General features: G+C 48.3%; 1 pseudogene; it reads left to right on the top strand.

Annotated features, from left to right (window-relative positions):
- Positions 1-1379: 1379 nt before the first annotated feature.
- The window catches only part of LOC144827885 (uncharacterized), an 83181-nt pseudogene continuing 60683 nt past the window's right edge, over positions 1380-23877 (top strand).

The following is a 23877-nucleotide window of genomic DNA, read 5'->3' as shown; positions in this document are numbered from 1 at the left end:
CCGGGGATTTGCGGTGCGCTGACCGCCCGGAACTGTGAGCAGGCCCCTAGACACATACAAGCGGTGTGCACATAATACGGAGGACCTGCTGGGCGCCTGACGACGGCGGAGACGGCGGGGCCCCACAGCCCCACTCCTGCATCACCTGGCTTACTGCACCGTGCTCCTTGAAGGTGAGAGCAGTTTGAGGCGCTACGCCGGGGGGACAGGCTGACCTGGAGATTGGGCGTGAGGCACTGAGAGAGCGTCTGGGCCCCTGCGCGTGGGGCGGCTGCCCATCTACCATTCACCATTGTTGCTTGAGCCACCGGCTGGCACAGATCCTGCGTCGCCTCCCGAATTGAGGCGGGGTGCCTGGAAGCTAGCTAGGATGGGCAAACCGGAGCAACGACAGTCCAAGCTCCCATTCGACACTCGCAGAACGCCGGGAGGGACCTCTAGCACACAAGGCACCACGGGCTCGCCTGAACCACGAGATGACAGTTGGAAAGCCATCCTGGTCGGAATGCAGCAAAGCCTCACGTCCATAGACTCGAAAATAGACTCCATGACCCTTCGCTTGGATAACGTGGTGGCGAAACTGGATGGTCATGAGGAACGCATCAAGAGCGTAGAGCAAAGAGTGTCGGATATTGAGGATGGGGCTACAACTAGCAGGCAGCACATGGCTCATATGGACAAACTCCTGAAGGTGATTGCAGAACGCAATGAGGATTTAGAATCCCGCTCCAGACGAAATAACGTACGCGTGCTGGGCTTGGCCGAGACCACCAACACGGGGCGGTTGGAGGACTACATGGAACGGCTGCTGATAGATCTTTTTGGGCGCGACGCCTTCTCGGCGCACCTAGTAATTGAGAGAGCGCACCGTTCCCTGGCGCCAAAACCCCCTCCGGGCGCCACGCCACGACCGATCATCATGAAGTTCCTGAACTACAGGGATAGGGACACGCTACTACGTCTGGCACGAGACAAGGGCGAGGTGCGCCACGAAAACACCACCCTGTTGTTCTACCCCGACTTCACCCAAATGGTGCAGGACGCACGAAGAAAGTTCCAGGCGGTAAAAAAACAACTCCAATCCCGTAGCATCAAATATGCGATGCTATACCCGGCCCGCCTACGGATCCACCACAGGGGACGTCAACATATCTTTTCAACACCCCAGCAGGCAGAAGAGTTTTTGAAACATGACCGGCGATCGGCATCCAGAGAGACGGCCGCGAGGCGGAGATCGCGCTCCAATTCGCCATTATCGGAACCCTCATGAGACTTGACATCAGAATTGCTGGTAGAATGGGCTGGGGAGCCCTTTGGCGACGACACGTGAACACTCTGGAGGGTGAAGTATGACACTGTTACTGTTTTGAAGGCACAATATGACTCTTGGCCGCACACTCCCGTCCATGCAGCCTCCTGTGGCCCAGGGGGCTGTAGATGGGTGAGAAAGGGAGGTGTGGCGGTACTGGCGGAAGCTCCTAGCGGTCCCAATTGAGGGCATTCCCCCTTGTTTGACTGACACTACTGTGTTTTTCTTAGTTCCCTGTTTCACCTGGGTGCATGTTGGCATCCGGAGATCTGTTTCTGTACTGGGGGGGGGGGGGGGGGGGGAGGTTGATTCCTGGCATGTTGGGTAGCCGGTGTGGGAGGGCAGGAGAGAGCGGGAGGTAGGGGTATTATGGAACGTGCAGTTTATGGAAGGAGGAGGTCGGGTTGCGAAACATAGGGGACGGGTAACTCGAATGGCTGAATGGTGTGGCAGGAAGAGCATCTTAAATGGTAGCCTAACAGCTGATACTTCTCACAGACAATGCAGGACAAGCAGTTAGATGACGCTCCGGGCGTCAGAGTGATGACATGGAATGTGCGAGGGCTTAATGATCCCCGGAAACGAAGACAAGTACTGGGTTATCTAGATAGACACAACGTTAATATAGCTTTCCTACAGGAAACGCATCAGGCACGGGGATCTGTCCCTAAATTTGCAACTAGGTGGGCCTCACACGGCTGTTTTGCGTCGTACTCTTCTTACGCAAGAGGGGTGGCCATCTTGATTAAACGTGGGCTGCATTTTGTGGAACGTGGGAGGGAAGAGGATTCGGATGGTAGATACTGTTTGTTGTGGGGGTCACTACTGACACATGACGTTGCACTTGTGAACTATTACGGGCCTAATGTGGATGATCCTCACTATCTGCAATTGCTACATGGTAAGGTGAAAGCACTAGGGTGTAGGTACCTCATTTGGGGTGGAGATTTCAACACTGTCGTAGACCCACCGCGGGATAGAACGCAGGCTACACCGGCACATTACACCACCTCTCAACGTACCTTACATGATATAGTCACAGGGGAGGGACTGATAGATACATGGCGCTTTCTACACCAAACGTTGCGGGAAGGCACACATCACTCCTATGTTCATAATACCTGGGCTAGGCTGGACTATATATTTGTGGCGAGAGGGATGGCTAACTGGGTCCACAAGGCGACGCATATGGCTAGAACATTTTCGGACCATTCCCCCGTGTGCGTCTCCATGCACTTACCAGTCGACACAGCTCCCTATCTGGGTTGGAGACTGAACCCCGCACACTTACAGGACGCTGCCTTTAGGACAGAGCTGGAGCTTGAGATAACTGACTTCTTCCCTAGGAACACTGGTTCTGTGACTAGTCTTACTACCGTATGGGAGGCCTTCAAAGTGACTGTCAGGGGATGGTGCATAGCTAAGGGGGGGGGGCGTACTGAGAGTGTTGCGTAGTACCCTACACAGACTAGAGATTGAACTGAAGGCATTGGAACGAGAGGCACGGAGCGCCGCTGACCCCTCCCCTACACAAGCGCGCATCAGGGAAAAACTGTTGGAATATGCCGAAGAGGCTGACCGCGAGAGTAAGTTTCGAGGGAAGCCGGGAGAGGCAAGGAAATATGGGGAGGGAGACAGGCCGGGGAGGTCTCTGGCTGGTGCTGTCCGACCACCGCGATTCCAAAACTTCGTGACAGAACTCCAGGACGGTCAAGGGGGGCTGTGCAGATCCTTACCGGGTCAAATGGAAATACTGACTGCGTTTTATAAAACACTTTATACATCACAACACAGTGCAGCAATATCACTGGAGAGCTACTTCGAAGACGTGGCTCTAGCATGGTTGGGCCCTGGGCAGCAGAAATTCTTGGCAGCCGACCTTGAGGTGGACGAAATTAAGGACGCTATTATGGGAATGGCATCTGGCAAATGCCCAGGGTCGGACGGGATCCCTGTCGAATTTTATAAGACCTATGTACACATACTAGCTCCTATACTTAAGGCAGTATTCTACGAGGCGCTGGAAGAGGGCGTACTCCCAGATACTATGCGAGAAGCGCACATACTGTCCTTACTTAAGCCAGGTAAAGATCCCGTGCATTGCGATTCTTATAGGCCCCTGTCCCTGTTGAACAGTGACACGAAAATACTAGCTAAAGTTCTGGCCACCAGGTTGAACCTCCTGCTTGAAAAACTGGTTTTACCAGACCAGGCGGGCTTTGTGCCTAACCGGGCTACTTCGCACAATTTGCGTACGTTGCTTGCTATTATCTAGGACATTACTCCTAAATGTACGGCAGTGGCCGTCTTTCTGGACGCTACCAAAGCGTTTGATTCCCTGGAATGGGATTACATGTTTGGGACTCTGGCCTATATGGGAATGCCGGGACAGTTCCTGAGGTGGATCAAGCTTCTGTATGAAGCCCCACTTGCTAGAGTGTTGCTTAACGGAGCGCGCTCTGAGCCCTTCCACATACACAGAGGGACGAGACAGGGGTGCCCCCTATCGCCTGTGTTATTTGCGGTCGCGGTTGAACCTCTGGCGGCTAAGCTGCGACAGCATCATAATCATAGAGGCCTAAACTACCCTTCCAGACATGTACTTGTCTCCCTCTATGCGGATGACATCACCCTATACATCTGCAAGCCTGAGGAAAATCTGAATCCTGTGCTGCGGGAAATCACGAAGTTTGGGGCGTATGCGGGAGTGCAGATGAATTAGAGTAAATCCGCGGTATTCCCGCTGACTGATCGCACCGTTCCACACCCCCTGGATTACCCCCTGCAATGGGAGGAATCCGATTTCCGCTACCTGGGGATATTCATATCCAGAGACAAAGACACGCTTCTGAGAGTGAACTATGGCAGGGTCATTTCCAAAGTCACGGATAACGTCACTTCCTGGCTTCGCCTCCCTTTGTCAATGGCGGGCGTATATCGCTCATCAAAATGGTGATCGTGCCTAAGTTCCTCTACCTGTTTGTGAACATCCCATATCACCCCGGTGCGCATTTCTTTGCTACTCTTAAGACACAACTGGTGCGCCTGATCTGGGGAGGGAAGCCGGCACGCTTGAAGTTGGATACTATGATGCTGCCATATAGGTTTGGAGGTTTTGATGTACCAGATTTCGAGCAATATTACCATAGTGCGCAGGCGCATTTCGCAGCTTACTGGTTTCACCCCCCCCCTACATGCCCCATTTGGCGGTAGAGGATGGCCATATGACTCCCATCCCCCCAGCGGGGTATGTGTTTGCCCCATATCACCCAGGCAACAGGGATCCCACTACGGTGGACTGCACTGTGAAGGCACTGTACTGGCTAGCTAAGGCGGAAGGCAAATTGCGGCTCTATTCCCCCAAGTTGCCACTGCTGACGAGTCAGATATTGCAGGTAACAAGCGAGAGAATTTGTCAAAACATGCTTGTGAGACTAGGCTATCACACATGCGGGGATCTGTTTCTAGATGGCAAATTCCGTACAAGTGACCAATTCTTCGGGGAGGATCCACCTACATTCATGGACCTGTTCCTCTATACGAGGCTGAAACAGAGTATGAAGGCTATTTGCCCTGCCTTCCCCATGGAGCCGGAGACATTTCAATCCCTACATTTGATGCTGCAGGGTGAGACGCTGAAACATGCTACATCTACACTATATGCCAGAAGTAGACTGGTCCCCCCTCATGAACCGGCCAGGGCTAGAGCGGCCTGGGACAGAGACCTCCCTGAGCCCCTCACAGACGAGCAATGGGAGGATGCATGCATTCAGACAGAACGCATTTCCGGCAGTACTAGACTCCGGATACTTCATTTTAAATTCTTGCACAGGCTATACCACACACCGGCGCGCTTACACAGACTAGGGCTGAGGCAGGACGATAGATGCCAGAGATGCCATTGCGACCAGGCAGATTTCATACACCTGACTTGGGGCTGCCCTGGAGTGGCGGACTATTGGGATGAAGTGCTGAAAGGGCTAGCTGGCATGCTGGGGGTAGATATAGTGCCGTCGCCGACGACGGCCCTCCTGGGCCTAATCACACACATTGTCACCCCACACAAGAAGTTACTGTTGCTGGGTCTGCTGTTGGCGAAAAGACAGGTGGCGTGCCGCTGGGGGAGGGGAAGAGCGCCTAAGTTCAAGGGGTGGCTCCAAGATATGGTACTATGGCAAGAGAATTTACATGCATACGCAGAACTAATGCCCTTGCACTCCAGGCCTAAGGACATTTGGGGCCCTTTCTTAGCGTATCTCCGACAAAGACAGGGGGGGAGAAGAGGTGGAAGAGACTGGGAGGGGGACAGAAGGGTGAGCTCTCAGCTGAAGCGAATGGATGGCGCCTGGATTTACAACGAGCCTTGAGTTATCAACTGCTATATATATCATGCTATAACTGTGTTGGATGGGCTGGTACCACTCTTGTGTTCCGGACTACTACTATGCCCGTATTCCTTAGACTTTCCCTGTTATGCCTGGCCTGGCTCGAATACCCACTGAAGATGGAGTTATTTTACGATATGATGTCCCTATTAGATGCGGATAGATGTTACTTGAATATCTGTTTTCTTTCCTTTCAGCTATTGGGAGGGAGGGGAGGAGGGGAGGGGGGGAGTTTGAGGGTTTGAGTATTCCGAGATTGACAATGTGGCATTACCATACTGTGAATGTAATGTGTCTTAATGTATGAAAAGCCTAAATAAAGCGTTAAAAAAAGTATACTTCTGTAATCTCTCCTTGAGCCGCTCACCTAATACCAGCCGCGCGACATCAGACAGGAGAAGATGCATCCTCTCTATTTCCGGGACTCGCAGGTGACGTGTCCCACTCCTCGGCCAATCAGAGAAAATAACGAAAAACTGCGCCAACGAACTGAAAAATAAGCTTTCCCAGTCCGGAAGTGACGTCCTCCTTGACAGTAACCGGAAATAATTCTTCGGGACAAGTGGCGCCAAAATAGCGTCATAATGTTTCGTTCGAATGTACCAATGACGCGTAGGTAGAGAAGAAGTCCAGTTTGTATCTTTTAGCCAATGTTTGAATAGGACACACATTCCACGCTAGTACGCTTCAAAGACAAGTTGCTGATTGGGTCATGATGGAGCCAAGCATGTTAATTTATCTCGGCGGTACTTTTACAGTTTTGTGCGTCTGCGCGCGAGATCTAGACGGGGGGCTGGGGTTCGAGACTCGAGAGAAACGGGCTTTAGTGAGACGTGCGTCTGACGCATGCGCGGCCGCGCCCAATCATGATCACCACAGGGGGCGGGACCTTTACTTTCCTGCTGTGTTTGTATGTGCGGTGTTAGCTGCCAAGTTTACAAATGGCTGATGTGTGCCGTTTTCATGGTTTTAGGTCAGTTTCGGTTTCATTCAACTACCAAATGTGTGACACTTTCAATGATTCTTTCTCCGAGTAAAACGAAGCCATGAAGTTCATGGGTGCTTGTGGCGAGGCTGTACCCGGACTGTGGCAGGAGGAACCAACTCCCCACGAAACCCGCAGCAGAGGCATTCTTCAAAGACATTTCCAAATGTAACTCATGCCCTCTCTGCTATCTGAAGGAAGCCCTTCAACTACTGAAAAATCTATTTTACTTGACTATGGAAGTGTCTTCCCAGTGTGTTCTTGTGGTTTGAGAGTCTGCCTCTTATGGCAGTATTGTCCTCCTTCCTGTGGCGGGGACTCGTGGGTGACTTGCATCCGTCACCTTCTCCTGTAACACACTGTTTACACTCCTACATTTGTTTGTGTCGACACCTGCACAAGTGCCACCAGTGCCTTCGTAACGTTTGTTCTTGTGCTGGAGTGTCCTCCATATATTGCAGTATTATACCTCTATATTTATTTTGTACGCTTTTTGTAACCTGCACACGTCACTTTTTTCCTCCTGCAATGCACCGTTTGCTACCTCTTGTATTTTGTTGATTCACGATTGTCACTTTTGTAATGCACCGTTTGCTACCTCTTATATTTTGTTGGCGCACAATTGTTATTTTGCTTCATTTAATGTAACGTTTGCTTTTGTATTTTGTTCACTTGTAATGTTCTCATGTATCAGTTCTGTTCCTATTGTGAAGCGCTCTGACACCTTCGGGTAAAGTCTGCGCTATATAAAAATGCATAAATAAATAAATAAATAAAGGCATGGAGGGGGATAGGGCCCTTGGCTCTCGGGGATCCTCTGGTGAGCAGCAGCTTCAGGGGTCTGAGGCTGACTCCCCCCCCCCCCTGTGTTATCTCAGCCTAGGGGTGTCAATCAAAGGCTGCAAATAGCATCTTCATGTCCGCTCTAAGCATCCGAAACCGATCACTGCAGTGTTTACAGCGGCCCCAGCCCCGAGAGCTGCTGCTGCCGGGTCACTGTGAAGCCAGATTTATTTCAGAGTTGGTGATGCCGAGTGTCACCAAGGTGCAGAGAGGCGGGTCCTTTCCTCCTGCTGGCTGCACTGAAGGCTTCACTGTGCTCTAGCTCCCCATTTCAGTTCAGTTACTGAGTGTCCTGTCCAGGACATGGGCACTAGGACCCTGGGACAGCGCAGGGGCAAGGGGACACCGGACACCACATCCGGTCAAGGGGCGGGGAGAGAAAACATTTTCTCTGGAGCTGGACCTCGAGGAAGGAGGTCGTGATACATGCATGATGTAAGCCAATGAATAAAAGAATACCTGTAAGATGCACATCGTGTCCTGTGTGAGTTCCTGGGCGGTAGGACACGACAACTGGCGACGAAGAGTGGGATGCGGTGTCCAGCGCAAGAAGAGGTAGAGGTGAGGCATCAACAGGAGGCCAGCAGCGACGTGGAAAAGATCGCGATTTTAAACCAGGAGCCCACCCTGGATCACAGTGCAGCGAAGAAGGAAGTGCTGAAAGAAGACATGCAGCGACATGGGAGCCCACCCCAAGCGCTGCAGAGAGAAGACCAAGTGAAGCGGTAAGCGCCGAGGAAAAGTGCGAAGACTTGAAAGAATCGTCGCGAGCTCTTGCGAGAGTCTCGGCGGCCATCTTAGAAACAGGCGTGAGAGCCAATAGGAACAGAGAACAGACGGGGGGCCATTTTAAAGCCAGGCAGAGTCCCGATTGGACGGGAAACAACGCGAGAACAACGGCGACCATTTTTAAGTCAGGCGCGGGAGCCAATAGGAAGCGAGGAACAGCGCGGTGGCCATTTTGAGGCCAGGCAAAGCGCGAGAAAGCACGAAAAGTGCAAAAGAAGCGACAAAAAAGGGTGATTTAAAGAAAATTAAAGGAAAATAAGCAACAGTAGTAACGTAAAGGGACTAAAGAAGTGGAAAAGAAAGAATACAAGAACAACAAGTGGTGATAAAAGAAAAGTGCAAAAGAAGTGACAAAAAAAGGGTGATTTAAAGGGAAATAAGTCACAGAAGTGACCTAAAAGGACAGAAGAGGTAAAAAAATAAATAAAAAAAAAAGTAAGATCAGGACCTCGGAGCAAGAGGTCGGGGGGTAACGCCGGCCAGTGAATGCATGCAAGTCTATAATAAAGGTCATCTGGAAACGGAAAGTATCAGAAAGTAACAGAAACAGCACCAAGGACACGTGGTGTCACAGAAAGACACAAACCAAAAAAAAAACAAAAAAAAGAAATAAGTGTCAGGAAAGGCGCACCTAAAAAAGAGAAATAAAGAAAAGGAGAAGACAAAGAAATAAAACAAAGAGACAAAGAAACAATACAAGTGCATACAAGAAAAAGAAGAGAATAAAAGGAAAAGGACCAAGAAAGCCCAGAAGAGGCAGGCGCACCTAAAAAAGAGAAATAAAGAAAAGGAGAAGACAAAGAAATAAAACAAAGAGACAAAGAAAGAATACAAGTGCATACCAGAAAAAAGAAGAGAATAAAAGGAAAAGGACCAAGAAAGCCCAGAAGAGGCCAAATAAAGTAAAACAAAGGAAGAAAAAGGGACAAAAGATCACAAAGAAAAAAGGAGAATATAAGGAAAAAGGACTAAGAAAGCCCAGAAGAGGCGAAATAAAGTAAAACAAAGGAAGAAAATAAGTGCCAAAAAGAGCAAAAGGACAAAAAAAAAATGACAGAAAGCACGAAGAGTCAGTGAACAAGTGCTAGAAATAGAAAAGAAGAACAGGTGGGGCCCCACAAAGCGATGCTCGTTCTCGACAGCGGCGCCACGAACATCTCAAGAGAATATCAGAAACAAATAAGAGGACTAGGAAAGCTGAAAGGGAGAAAATTGCTACTGAGTCAAGAAATCATTGAGCCGGCAGACGGACTGACAGCCTGGGTAACACCAATGGGAGATCACCTGGAGTACTTGGATCCAACACTAGGCACGAAGATCACCGCAGATGCCGGCCCAGTAGGATTGGGCGCGATAATGGTCCAACACAAAGCAGAAAAAGAATCACCAAGATCACCAATAGTGACGGACCACCAATCACTAAGAATGATTTATGGCAACCGAAAAGCAAACATACCACCAAGGACAGAAAGGTGGGGAAGAAGGTTGATGGACTACTAATTGAAAATAATTAACAAGCATGAAAGAGAACAAAATCTAGCCGACTACATGTCCAGACATCCACGGCCATACAAAAAAGACGCAAGAATAAGGGCGGAAGATCACCTCAACTACATCCTAGAGAACAACGCACCGATATCAGCAACAACTTCAGAGCTAGAACAAGAGACAAAGAAAGACACCACCATGGAAGAGGCACTGATAGTAACACCCTACAGACTGAGCAAGATGAGACGGCCACAAGTGGAAGACAAAATAAGTGCAGACCGAAGGGACTTACCAAGAAAAGAAAGGAGATATCGCGATGGTCAAAGAAGGACAAGCGAGGAAATGTGGCAACGAGACCCCCGGAGGCAAGTTGAAGATGACAAAAGCAAAAGAACGGATGGCAAAGGCGGCAGTTTGACCAGTGTCACGTCACAGGGCACCTTTCGCATGTCAGCAAGGCAGAAGCAAGAGAAGCGGAAAGGTCAAAGCAAGAACTGTAGAAAGACACACAAAAGGAAGAAACTCAAGCGGACATCAGAAAACAGCGATCAAGAAGGAAACAGATGGAACCAAAGAGACTAATTGAAGATGCATATCAGAAAACAGCGATTAAGAAGGAAACAAATGGAACCAAAGAGACTAATTGAAGAGGTGTAAATGAAGGGGCCTATGGGCCATTGCGCATCATCAACTCTCTTCTATCTCTCTCTCCCTCTCTCCCTCTCTCCCTCTCTTTCTTTCTTAAAAAAAAAATTTTTGTTTTGCAACAAGGGGGGAGATGTCCTGTCCAGGACATGGGCACTAGGACCCTGGGACAGCGCAGGGGCAAGGGGACACCGGACACCACATCCGGTCAAGGGGCGGGGAGAGAAAACATTTTCTCTGGAGCTGGACCTCGAGGAAGGAGGTCGTGATACATGCATGATGTAAGCCAATGAATAAAAGAATACCTGTAAGATGCACATCGTGTCCTGTGTGAGTTCCTGGGCGGTAGGACACGACACTGAGGACATGGGTCCCTTCAGAAATCTGGTCTGAAAACACTTCCTGGTGCAGGGTGAGGAAGAGGGTGAGTGTCACTAAACAGCGAGGGTATTAGCAGGTAGCCTTGCCAATAGGAACTGAGGGGTATGAACACATATATTTCGACGCACTTTAGCTGTAAGAAAGCAGCGGCAAAGTGCTTTAAAGTCTCATACAGGTAAATTGCAGAGTCAAGCAATTACACAATTTTAGGTTTAAACTGGAAAAATATTATTAGATAAACACATTTATAAACTTTAGGAAGTCTTGCATAGCCTATAAAATTAGTATCCTTGGTGAAAAAAACACAAACTCAAGTTCACGATACAAAACAATATATAACATACAGGAGCCTAGCTTAGCAGTGAGATTCAGGGAGTGTGAATTCAGAATTCACATCTGACAAAAAGCAGTAGCCTGCAGTGTAGTGAGGGGACAGAAAAACAAAGTTAGAGATGGACTGTTTCTATGAGGAGCAGTGTCAGTACTGATTCAGAGGGTGTAGTGTTCTGCTGGACACGTCATGTAGCAGTCCCTCCCAAGTGCCGAGCTTAAGTCCGTCCCACATCCATCAGGCATCGCCAGTCAGGTGACACTGCCAATAAAAGGGGCCGGGCACATGTGCTCAAGCCAGTTATAAACCCAAAGTTATGGTGTATGTGTCGTTATTAATTTAGCAGGTGGGCCTAGGGCCCACAACACTACATTGGCGATGAAGTGAACTGGATCCTGCTTGCTGTGTGTCCAGGGGGGGGAAACAAAGAAGACGGCCATTGGGTGGGGCAGGTATAAGTACCTGACCCCAGTCCCCCCGTGCCCCGGAAATGACGTGGAAGATAAACAGACATGGGGGTCCCAGCAAGTGCAGTGCAGTGGATGTGCCAGAATGCAGCTTTAAAGTGGACACCCTCTTACAAGGGCGCTCTGCGTGCTCTTCAAGCAGCTGCAGGAATTCGGTCCTGGCCTGAAGGAGGAGAATAGACCAGTTGATTCCAGCAGCAATCCTGCTGCTACATGGGCCCTCAGCACTATTCTGTGAGGTTGGGGAGGAGCTCGGTTCATGGGGCAGAAAAAAGTTATGCTTCTGACCCCCTACCCTTCTGAATAATAGGAAGGCAAAGACAAACGTTCTCTTAATCTAATACCTACTCTGAGTGAAACAAAAGGAAATATAAACCTATAATAGGAAAAGCAGGGTCCCAGGCAGCACAGAGGAAGAAATATACAATGTACTGGACCATTCACTATTCAATTGATCCCGGTGGAATAAGGAAGATCACTACGTGATGGCAGAGCTCATAGTTGCTGGAAGCGGGGGGGCGAAGAAATCCTTCCAAACAACACCCAAAAGAGACGCTCAGTGGCCTGTGTAAATAGTTAAAGGAAGATGCACCAGAGTCAAACTGTGCTCCCATAACGAGTAAATGGCAGTAGCATACAAAAATGAAGAATCCGCACCGGTGAAAACCAGCGCATCATAATATGTACCAGCAGAAGCATTTGCCTACCCAGAACACTAAGGGACCGAACTCCTCAGACCAACACACCAGACCTCCAGCAGGTGAAATGGATGTCTTGCAGGGAAGCAAAACAGAGAGGTCATCTTCCCCCCAAGATGAGTTGCATCAACTGAAAATGTTAGGCAGTGGAACTAAACAAGACCTCATGAGAAGCATCTTAGGCTCAGAAGCAAGACTCCTGTCAAACATTAGTGTGAGACTGCTACAGCCTTCAACTACCACTGCCCAGGGTCTTTACAAAAAAACCTTTTTCAGTTCTACAACATAAGCACGGAGAGCCTAGGGGACGATTAGCCCATCGCCTGCAACAAACTAACGCCCGCGTGGATAAAACCAGGTGTCGGCGGATTACTTGTTGAAGCTGTTTTTCCTTTGATTTATGACCACCACCACCGGGGAAGGGGGGGAGGGGGGTCAAGGGCCAGTGAGGAAGGGAAGAGGGTTGGTTTGTATTACTTGATGAAGACTTCTGGACATGTTTAGCCAGAACAACAAAAAGGCATCTATAGAATAGCTGGGGGAGGGACGGGGGGGTGGGATTGCCTCACCCGAGGGACGCTGGAAACTGAACTCACAATAGAGGTTTGAATTCAACCCCGGGGCTTGCACGTCCCAACTGGTTTCTTGCTATTGAATTGTTTGATGGATGCTCAGTAAACAGATTTTTGATAAAAAAAAATAAAATAAAAAATAATGTCTTCAGAGACCAGATGTCAGTTAGAGGCTTGGAAGCAGGGAGGTATTCTAGAATGGCCAAGGAGCATGCCACAGACCATATAAGCACAGCGCACCTTCTTGCGATAGCCAGGCTTAAGGTTTAGGAGAATAAAACAATCCAAATCAGGAGTGCAATCGATGTACACTATCACCTGGCTGCTCCTCAGCATTGAAAACTAACAATCCAGGGCAACCTAAGCCCACAAATTACTAAATTGAATTATTAATACGAAAATGCAATAAGGGAGTAGAACTTAGTGCTGTAGATGGGGAACAACCAAAAATAAATCAAAACATGGCATCTTTTGTGAGCCCAAGCAGACATGACCTACAGGAGGAAAGCTCACTAGGACACTGTTCCCAGGAGCATGAGGAACAATGTTGGCGAGCATAATGTCATGAACGCCAGAATCTATCCACAGTACACATGATTTTAGATACACTAGACCAGTGGTAATGAGGGCAAAGCCCAGCTCAAGGGCATCTGAAACAGTTTCCGGGATTCCCCGAGAAATTACAATTCACTTCAGCACTAGGGAACATGCTAGGTTGCGTAAATATTAAACAGCTCTATCTATGCCTCTCTGGAACACGGTCAGTTCCTCTTCTGAAAAGAACGCAGTCATCCAACAAATTAGCCTCAGTAGCCCCCTTCTATTACTGAGGCACTTTCAATACGAAGAAAACAAAGTGATGAGGAAGGTAAAGATGTCTCGTTGTCACAACTTGTAGACTGAGGAGTTGGGGCATTGATGTTCCAGACGTCTTTAGGTGATTTACCGTTGGGGCCTGATTACACACACTTCCTTTCTCTGCTGTGTGCAGCACGTGCAACCCTTCAGGATGAGCTTGGATACCTTTCTCACTTGGTGCCTTCTGTGGGACACGTGTTGTAATAATGTACTTGATTCGGTGATGCAGGGGAAGGCACTGGAAGCTCCTCTGGTGGTGGTGTCACTTCTTTCTTTGTATGAGAGCCATGGATCCAGAAAGTCAGGCCCTCACACTCGACCGTTGCTGCTGTTGTGAAACGGACGTGATATGGCCCTTACCCCCGATGTCGGATCCAGGGCCGTCTGATGTGGGATTTTATCCAAACCCAATCCCCTGGCTGAGGCCATGGGCTGCTGGTGTCTTTACTTCAGGAAGGGCCTACAGCACCGGATGATGTTAGCCTTTTGCAGTATTGCAGAAGCAGATCATTAGATACGGACAGAGGGACAATAGACATGTGGCCTGGAATGTTCTTTGGCCGTCCAAACACTATTTCATGTGGGCTGAGCTTTGTCACTCTGTCTGACATGCTCCTCATGAACAACAGAGCAAGTGGTAGTGTATCAATCGAGGTCAGTTCAGTGGGTACACAAATCTTCCCTATATTATTTCCCAACACTCCGTTCATTCTCTCAACTGGGTGTTCTGCTAGTGGATGATACTTACATAAAATAGTACTTCTTCTTGCGCCACTTGATTAGGCAAAACCCTTCAAAAACTCAATATACCTATTGCTATTCTATATGTACTTGTGAGGATGGTGGTGTTATATGTTAGGCGGCGGTCTGTGGAGTGAGAAATGGCGAAAACAAGCTAGCTACCTGATCTGACATAATTGTGTGATCCTGGCATTTCATTTCCTTTCATATTTTTGCTGAACCATTATTGCCCCCCTGTTAGAAATGGGGGTCTCTAGTTGGCAATGGCTGGCCACTGTCCAAGTAGGGACCCTTCTTCCTAAGTCAGAGTTAGGGGGTTACACCATTTGATAACCTCTGCTCAACCCTGTGGTAACGTAGCACGAGCAGCTAGGCTTATTTCAGAGTCAGTGTGTAAAGCATTTATGATCATACACAGTAACACAGTGATGAACACTACAAAGGGACACCACACAAGTAGTTATACAAAATAAGTATCTTTATATATATAGACTTAACACAAGACCGATAACATTAAAAAGCCACAATACTTTAAAATAGGATTATTCTGGAAATGCTGTAAAAAATAGTTCAGGGTGTGCAAATAGGAGTTCAGTTCAAGGCAGTGGTCTCTGTGACCGTTTTACTTACAAAGTACCTGGATTTCGTAGTAAAACCAACAAAATGTCGCAAAGGAGCTGTAACGATGAGTTTCCTCGCGCAAGGCCGGCGATGCATTGAATCCTTGCTCAAGGGAGGATGATGCGCCGGTCTGCGGGTGTGTGCGGGACAAAGCGACAAACTTCTTCACGCTAGGCCAGCGATGCGTTAAATCCTTGCCGTAAGGGTGTATGATGTGCTGAGCCGTTGCGATGCGATACTGTTGCGATGAAAGAAAATGGCGCTCTGCAAGGAAGCGACAATCCAGGCATGATGCGAGGAAAATGGCGGACGCACGGCGCCAACACTGAGCTGCGACGATCTCGATACGATGATCCAGGGTTAGCGAGCACTTGGCGGCCAGCAAACAGGCGATGATCTTTGGGAGTAGCAAGGACTTTGTGGCCCGCAAGCGTGCAATGTGATGGTTCTTGGTTTGCAAGCACTCGGCGGCAGCAGCGCACTGATTTTTCTGATGCTCTTCAGCTGTGGCAGCTCGCAAACGGGCGTTAGCGACGTTTTCAGCACTGTCTTCTCTGGAGTAGAACTAGAAGCCCTGGAACTCACAGGGGCCTCTCCTTCAGATAGAAATCCTCGCAGGGAGGAGTCAGGAGGCTGGTGAAGGAGTCAGATGTGCCTGCGACTCCAGCAGGAGGCTAGCTCTATTCTAGCCCTTGGGTGATTGTTGTAGCAAAATAAAAGTTCTCTCAAAAGTCCTTTTCCCTCTTCTTCCAAGTCCAGGGGAAACTACTGCAGGCCAGCCCAGGAAATAGCACACAAGCACAAGGACAGTCCTCTCCTGCAGAGCCCTTCAGTGAAACGGACAGAGGTTCTTCTTGACATCCAGGAGCAATACAATAATCAGGGGGTTGGGCAGAGATATTTATACCCCAAAAGTCATTGTTCTCAAAAGTCTCTAGTCACTGAACCCAGCCAGAACCAGTTCTGCTCAGGCCGGGAGCACTTTGTTTACCAGGCTGCATCCTTCCTTTCAGGAAGAGGAGGTCTGCCATCAGACGCACAGTAGGAGGTGGAGCCAGCATGCACCTTGCCAGGCACAGCCCTATTCAGGTCAAGGAGCTACCCCTCCCCAGTACTCAATGCAGATCTCTCTATTCAACTCAGGTCTGACTCAGTCTGCCTTGCCCCTCTAAACCCAGACAGTCAATGTACATAACAGCTAAGCACACTGGAAGGCTTAGGCAAGAAAATACCTACTTTCTAAAAGTGGCATTTTCAAACACAGATTATTAAAACCAGCTTTGCTAATTATTATCCTGAGCTCAGGCATACTAAACTTGAATTTCTGCCATGTTCCCTGGGACAGTTAGGACTATAAGATGCAATAGCCAGACTACCCATTCTAACTTATGGAGAACAGGTAGCCTTGCAGCAGTGAAAAACAAAAGGGAGGGTAATTCACTACCAGGACATGCTACACATATCAAGCCATGTCCTGCCTTAAACATACAATGCACCTACCATAGGGGGGACTGACATGAAGCTGAGGGGAGGTTCAGGAACTGGGAAGTGTGGGCACTTCACAGCCAAAGTGGCTGTTCTGGACTGCACACAGACACTGCAGTGGGAGGTCAGAGGTACCATTTACAAGCTGCTGTTGTGGGTGGCGCAAACCAGCGCTGCAGGCCCACCAGCAGCATTTGGGTTACCAGCCCTGGGCACACACGGGCCACACTGCTAGGGACTAGCAGGTAGCCCAAATAAGCCAATCCAGGTTATACCAATTCGCAGTTACATTTACATAGGGAGCATTCGAGCTGTGGCGCTGAATGCCAGTGGCACAGCGCCCAGAGCATCTAATACCAGCAAAAACAGAGGAGACAACAGCGAAACATTGAAGGGAGACCCACTCCAATGGTGCCAGGTCTAACACCCCCTGCTTTTTAATTAAGTAGATCTTTGCGCAATGTAATGCAATCTTTTGTTCTTTAAAACAGCAAATAATTCCTGTTATAATTGACTCTGGGAGATGGGGGACCTGTGGATGCCATCACTCTGGCCCTTACAATGACTTATTAAAGTGCATATACACTTCTCTTTGTTAAGTATTTGCATTCTTTTCCATTCTCCGCTGCTAAGAATACATTTTTTTAACCAGTTCTGTTCATACCAACAGAAAACTGTTGTAGTGTCAGGGTGCTAAGTGTCCCAGGAGAGGTCAGGTCTCCTCGAACAGTCTGAAACACACTTTCCAGTGTATTTTTGGGCCTTAGAAGCTGTAAATCAGATGTGGCCAGCTCCAAGCGTATTAATTGAGAGACTATTGCTGCTGTATTTAAATTTAGTGGTACTGAAATAATGGATGTGCATTCCATTCCACCTATTTGTCTCCCTTCCTGTCTCTTTAGTTCTGTGTACCCTCTTCTTTGTTCTTCATGTAATTTGGAAAGTCTTTTGTAAAGGACATGAGATGTGCTCTGGACCATGAGACATATACATATGCCACTTTAGGTAAACAGCCTTTAGTGCGCGGCTGCTATTGCGCATACTGTTACTACGCTTGTGATGTTACAATGCATACCATAAGTACAGAAGTTGTTACAACACACGCGTTGTAATGGTATGCGCTAAAGAACTTTTTTTGAAAACGATCCATGTCGTGAGGAAACTGAGGCTGTTTCCTCACAACGACGTGCACTGCCCATCGGAGATGACGTGATGAAGGTCCACGAAGGAGAGAGGAACCACGAGGAGAGTGAGGTAAAGGGGATGTAGTGTGTTTTTGTAGTGTAAGGGGGTCGTGCTGGGGGTACTGTTTATGGGTAGAGTGTAGTGTTGTGGTGTTTATGTAATATAGGGGGTCATGCTGGGGTTTGTGTTTTAGGGTTTAGGGTAGTTTTGTGGTGTATGTGCAGTGTTTAAGGGTTGAGTGTAGTGTTGTGGTGTATGTGTAGTGTAGGGGGTAGTGTTTTTGGGTAGTGTTGTGGTGTATGTGTAGTGTAGGTTATGTTTTAGAGTTCAGGGTAGTGTAGGGGGATCGTGTTGAGTAGTGTTGGAGTGTAGGGACAGGAGTGGGGGTCGGGGGTTGTACTGGGGTAGTGTATTAGTGTTTAGGGTAGTGTTTTGGTTTATCTGTAGTGTAGGGGGTCGTGCTGTGGGTAGTGATTTAGGGTTCAGGATAGTGCTGTGGTGTTTTTTTAGTGTAGGGGGTTGTGCTGGGGGTAGTGTTTTTGGGTTTAGGGCAGTATTGTTGTGTTTGTGTAGTGTAGGGGGTCGTACTGGGGGTAGTGTGTTAGGGTTTAGGGTAGTGTTGTGGTGCATGTGTAGTATAGGGTAGTGATTCAGGGTTTAGGGAACTGTAGGGGGTCATGCTGGGTAGTGAATGAGTGTAGCATCAAGAGTGGGTTTTGGGGGGTCGTTCTGGGGGTAGTGATTTAGGGTTTAGGGTAGTGTAGTGGTGTTTGTGTAGTGTAGAGTGTCGTGTTGGGGGTAGTGTGTTAGGGTTTGGGGTTAGGTTATTTTAATTAAAAATTATTAAAAATGGTCCTTGTACGCGTAGTAGTGGTATGCGAAGTAATGGTCTGCGCTTTTAAATACATTTATTATATTTTAAATGCATTCGCGAAGTAATGGTAAGCGTAGTAAAAATATGCTTACTAATGGCATCGCATTAGTACACATCGCACTAAAAGCAAGCATGCGTAGTAATGGCATGCTAAGTATCGTCATACATTTGCCACATTATTTTCCTTCTCCCTAGGTGGAGGGGACACATTTCACAGGGGCATTATCAATGTGGTTGTTGTGGGCACTTGGAAAGAAATCTGTGAATGTAAATTTGGCTACACCCCAACTATAATCTGGAGAGACGAAGGGCTGTTCCTGTATTCCATCTTTTCTTAGGGCTGTGGCCTGCAGCTCATAAGCACCATGGGCCTCCGGACTTTTGCCCATTAATTCTGCATGTGCTAGCGAGAGCACTGTATCCTGGTATGATCTGGAATTAGTGGCTGTGAAGGTGTTTACTTGTAGATGTACCCTCTACCAGTTGGTCAAGAAGTGCTACATTTAGTGGTGTTATTGTGATGTGGTTTCTTTTGTACTACAGAGGGGTGGTGGTGCCAGAATTGGGGCGATTACAACTCTCTTTGTGAGCCTGTTGAGGCAGAGCTGACTGTTTTCTATTCAAGGTCTTTCTAGTGTGGTGGTATCGTATGCTGTCTGATGTGCATAAATGCAGATGTCCCATACCATAATTTATATCACACAGAAAAGGGGCCACAGGCCTGGACTAGAAAGAGGTAGTCTGGCTGTATGAATGTGCTCTGCTGTGCAAAAACAGGGGGTTTCCCTTTTCAGGACTGTTCCCCTCACACCAGAGGTGTCATGCTTCATAATAGGGGTGCCTCCTCACGATACAGACCTAGTCTTCACGTGGGATACAACCCCCTCTCTATGAGGGAGGAGCTCAGGGATATTTTTATTGAGTCAGGCGGGATATACTAAACCCCTATGTAAGGCTGGTGTGTGTGTAAGAAAGTGCAGTGCTGTGATGTGACAATTTAAAACTGGCTACATGGTTAGCTATATGTAGCTTTATTTGGCTACCCAGTGTCGGGATTAAAAACAGTGAAAAGCTGATAACACAAGTGTCGGCATTAGAGACAGTTGTGTAAATCACTCGACCAACATGTTTCGGCCAAAAAACCTAGATAGTGTCACGGCCTTCTTCAGGGTCAGTTGTTCAGCTACTGCAATAAAGTGCAAATACGTGAAAAAAACATGTGAATAAATGAAGAGTATAATACTGAACCAGTATAATTGACTATGCAGTATGTACTGCATACAACCTATAATGGAGACAAAAAGGCATGTTGTCATCGATTGCATACACTATGTACAGAAAGCAAGGGTCCAGCATACAGTTTTAAAACCTCCCAACTGATAATTTTCTATAACACATGTACATATTAGATCAATGTGTAGTTATGAAGGAGGTGTGACTCACCACTGACGGTTTCTGAATTCACCACGTCTGTCCCGTCATATTAGCCATGTGGTACGTTCACCGAAACCTTCCAAAAGGAGGCATATGGTATTAAAAACAAGAGATCCCAAGAGAGGGATTCAAAGAAAGGGCGTAAGTACGACTACGATGTCGGATGGCACAAGTTAGGACATTGTGAAAAATATGAATGATGGTTCGCTGTCAAATGAGAGGTACTGGTGTACGCACGCCGACCTGTATGCCGTCAACAACAATGATTCTACTGGTGACTGTTGGGACTGGCTTGCAAAGAAATAGCAGGAAGGGTGCATTGGATAATGGCAGCCAGGGTGAAGTAAAACCGTATGAGGTGGGGCGGCGAGCCACTAGTGTTTGGGCTCGAAGGGGCGTGAATACACCCGGGTTGGAGGACTGCATGATCGCCAACATGCTGGCGGATCATAACCGGTGGTGTTGGAGACATGATTCTGCTGGTTACAGTTAGGCCTGCAAAACAAAACCAGGAGCCAGCGCAAAGTAAAACTGTGTGAGGCTGGGCAGCGTGCCACTTGTATAGGGGCTGGAAGGGGTGTGAATGCACCCAGAGGGAGGCCTGCAGGATCGCCATGACTAGTGGCACTAGAGACAACTGGTGAAAGACGCGGCCAAGGGTGTAAACTTGCGACTTGAAAGAGCGAGGTGAGCTCCTAAGGTGGCAAGCATGCGCTGAACTCAGCGGAAAAGAGGTACTCAGTGAGGTGCTGTTGCCTCGAAATGCTATGTGCGGCATGGCTGTGTTACAGTGGGGGATCGGTGGCAATAAGTGAGGGGAGAGTGTACTCCGGTGTCTGGAGTCCGAGAGGCACTTGTGAATTAAGAAAATGAGACACAGGGACCTGATTGTGGCACAGCTGGCAGCAGACGTGTGGGACCCTGGAGGGGAGAGACATGTGTGGTGCCTGTATTCTGGGAGCTTCTAATAAGTGTGGAACACCAGTGCTGAGCGTGGCATAGCTGTCTGCCTGCAAGCTAAGGGGGGGCGTCGCTGAAAGGAAAGGCAGGGGAAGAAAAACGTGTCCATGTTGGACATGGTCGTTGCTGTCAATGGTGGTAGGGAGGTGGCCTGTGGCGAGGTCAAGCGCTAGGAGAAGAAGCATGGAGCTTCAGTGATGAGAAATGCTGGGGCAGCACTTACCACAGGTTCGTGGAGTGTTCAACAGGCGGCACACGTCCCGGGGCAGGAAACACGGATGCCGTTGTGGCTCCGGTTTAGATTTTAAAAAAGGGGGCGTGTGTGCTGAATGCAGTTCAGCTGGCTTCCGCGACATGAGCCCGGAAGGACCAGAGGTTCATGGGACTTGTAGTGTATGTAGGACGCTGACTGTCTACAGCTCCCTGTGTATATAATTGTGCCTAGATCAAGGCTCATGGTAGACGTGGGCATGTAACTACAGGGAGTTAACTGAAAGAGTGGACAACCTGTGCTGTTTATCTGAGTGAGAGAAGGGGAAAGTGAATGCGGATTGGCTAGCTTCTGCGGCATGTGCCAAAGGCTCATGGGAGTTGTAGTTAATTCAGGCGCCAGTAGTTTCACTAGCCCATAACCGAAGTGGCGGCCAGAGAAGGGGGGGCTCGTGGTCTCAGGGGTCTGGAAATGCATTTGGTGGCATATAGTGGGTAACCAATGTTGCTGGTCAAGATGTGGGGAGGGGAGTGGTGGCAACCATGTGGGGTGGTGGTGCAGAGGACTACAAAGGAGGTGTGCTTCTAATTGGAATACAAAGTGCTACACTATGTGAAGCATGTTGCCATGGGCAAATTCCTCAGGTGAAGCAAGAAGGGAATGGTAGGTCCTATTACCCATGGGTGCGGCCTGTGTTAGCTGGGAGCAACTTGAGGAGCGTGCATGGTGCAAATGAAGGGGTAGTGCACTGAACTGAGCAATTTATGAGAATGCCAACAAAGGAACCTCGTCATTGAGGCCCGTTTCAAAGGTCCCTAACCTGTAAACCCATCTTTGTTCAAGTCTGAGAAGCTTGGTCGTGAGATTGGGAGTATTTGCATTCAAGTTAGGTTTATCTGGAACTGTCCAGCTCAAAGAGTCTTGTCCGTGTTTCATGTCGAAAAAGTGTTTGGTCATTTTAGTGATTTGTTTGGTGCACCTTATCGTTCTCTTATGTTCTACAATTCTGGTGCGTACTTTCCTGGTGGTCATACTAACTTATCTCAAGCCACAAGGGCAAGTGATAAGGTAGACCACCCGCTCAGTATTGCAGTTTGTGTGTTGTTTCAAAACACAGTGTCTAGAAGTGCCTATATCTATGCTCTTGGTCATTTTGGTTTGGGCACACACTGTGCAGGAACCGCACTGGTAATGTCCTTGAACAGGTGGTAAGTTCCAGAACGTATAAGGTCTTGGTGCATCTGGTGGAGTTGGTCTTGCGTGGATCAGTGTTTCTTTCTAATTGCGTCCTCTTTTGAATGCGAAAAGTGTTTTTTCAAGGGTCAATTGTCCTTTGTTCAAGATATCCCAATTGTATAGTATTGATTTTTTTTACTACATTGGACAGGGAGCTGTAGGTGTTAACACAACCAGTTTAGAGGATATACGTTTGGCATGTGGTTTTTCCAGGAGGGCTTCGCGGTAGGCGTTGAGGGCCCTTTTGGCTGATTTCTTTACCAATTTCACAGGGTAGTGCCTGTCAACTAGGTTGCTTCTGAGTTTTGCAGCATGTGTGTTGTAATTCTCAGTTGTAGAGCAGTTACGACAGAGTCGCAAAAAATGTCCGTATGGTAAATTGTCCCTCATTGACTTGGGATGGTAGCTCTCATATTGGAGGAGTGCGTTGCAGGCCATGGGCTTATGATCAAGGTCTGTCTCAAGGACACCCTCTGCTGGATAGATCTGAAGGTCCAGAAAGAACATTTTCTCCTTTTGTAGGTGTAACGGAGATGTGCATTTCTGCTGTTTAGCCAGTTGTGAAAATGGTTGATGGTGACCTCATCCCCTCGCCAGATAACACAAATATCATCTTGAAGTATATGCGTGCAAAATGGCATCTGTCCGTCCAGGACAACACCTTCTTCGAACACGTGCACGTAGAGGTTCGCTAGACTCGGAGCGAAGATACTGTCCATGGACGTGCCAGACATTTGTATGTATAGCTGGGACTCAAACTGGAAAAAGTTCTCTTTCATGGCCATTCGTGAGCAACTCATTATGAATGAGATAGGTGTGATTGTGTTGGGGGGATGGTCTAACAGTAATTATTCTATCGCCTCAAGAGTCTGGTCCTGAGGTATACGAGTATACAGCCACTCCACGTCGAATGAAACCAGGTAAACAATTTGAGGGTCAAATACCGTTTCGTCAAGTAGGCGAAGTACGTCAGTTGTATCTTTGAGATACATAGGCATTTGGCTGACCAAAGGGCGGAGGAAAAAGTCCCCGAATTGTGACAATGGCTCAAGGGCGGACCCTATCCCAGAGATAATGGGTCTCCCTGGTGGGGGCCTCTGTGGCTTATGTATTTTCTGTAATACATAGAAGTAGGGGTTTCTTTGGTGATTTGGTGCAGAGAAAATCGGCCTCCCTTAGCGTAATCCAGCCATTGTCATATGTTTCATTGGTTAGGATGGAGATGTTTTCCGTGATCCTTTCTGTGGGGTCATAATCCAGTCGTCGGCAGGTGGAATTTTTATTTAGTTGTCTGAGACATTCGCCCCTGTAGGTGTCTGTATCCAGTATGACAGTGGCCCCGCCCTTGTCCGCGGCTTCGATGGTGATGGTTTTGTCCT

The sequence above is a fragment of the Lissotriton helveticus genome, chromosome 4_1 (assembly GCF_964261635.1).
Source record: "Lissotriton helveticus chromosome 4_1, aLisHel1.1, whole genome shotgun sequence".
Taxonomy (NCBI): Eukaryota; Metazoa; Chordata; class Amphibia; order Caudata; family Salamandridae; genus Lissotriton; species Lissotriton helveticus.
Note: the sequence above shows the minus strand (reverse complement) of the source record. Positions and strands in the feature narration are given on the sequence as shown.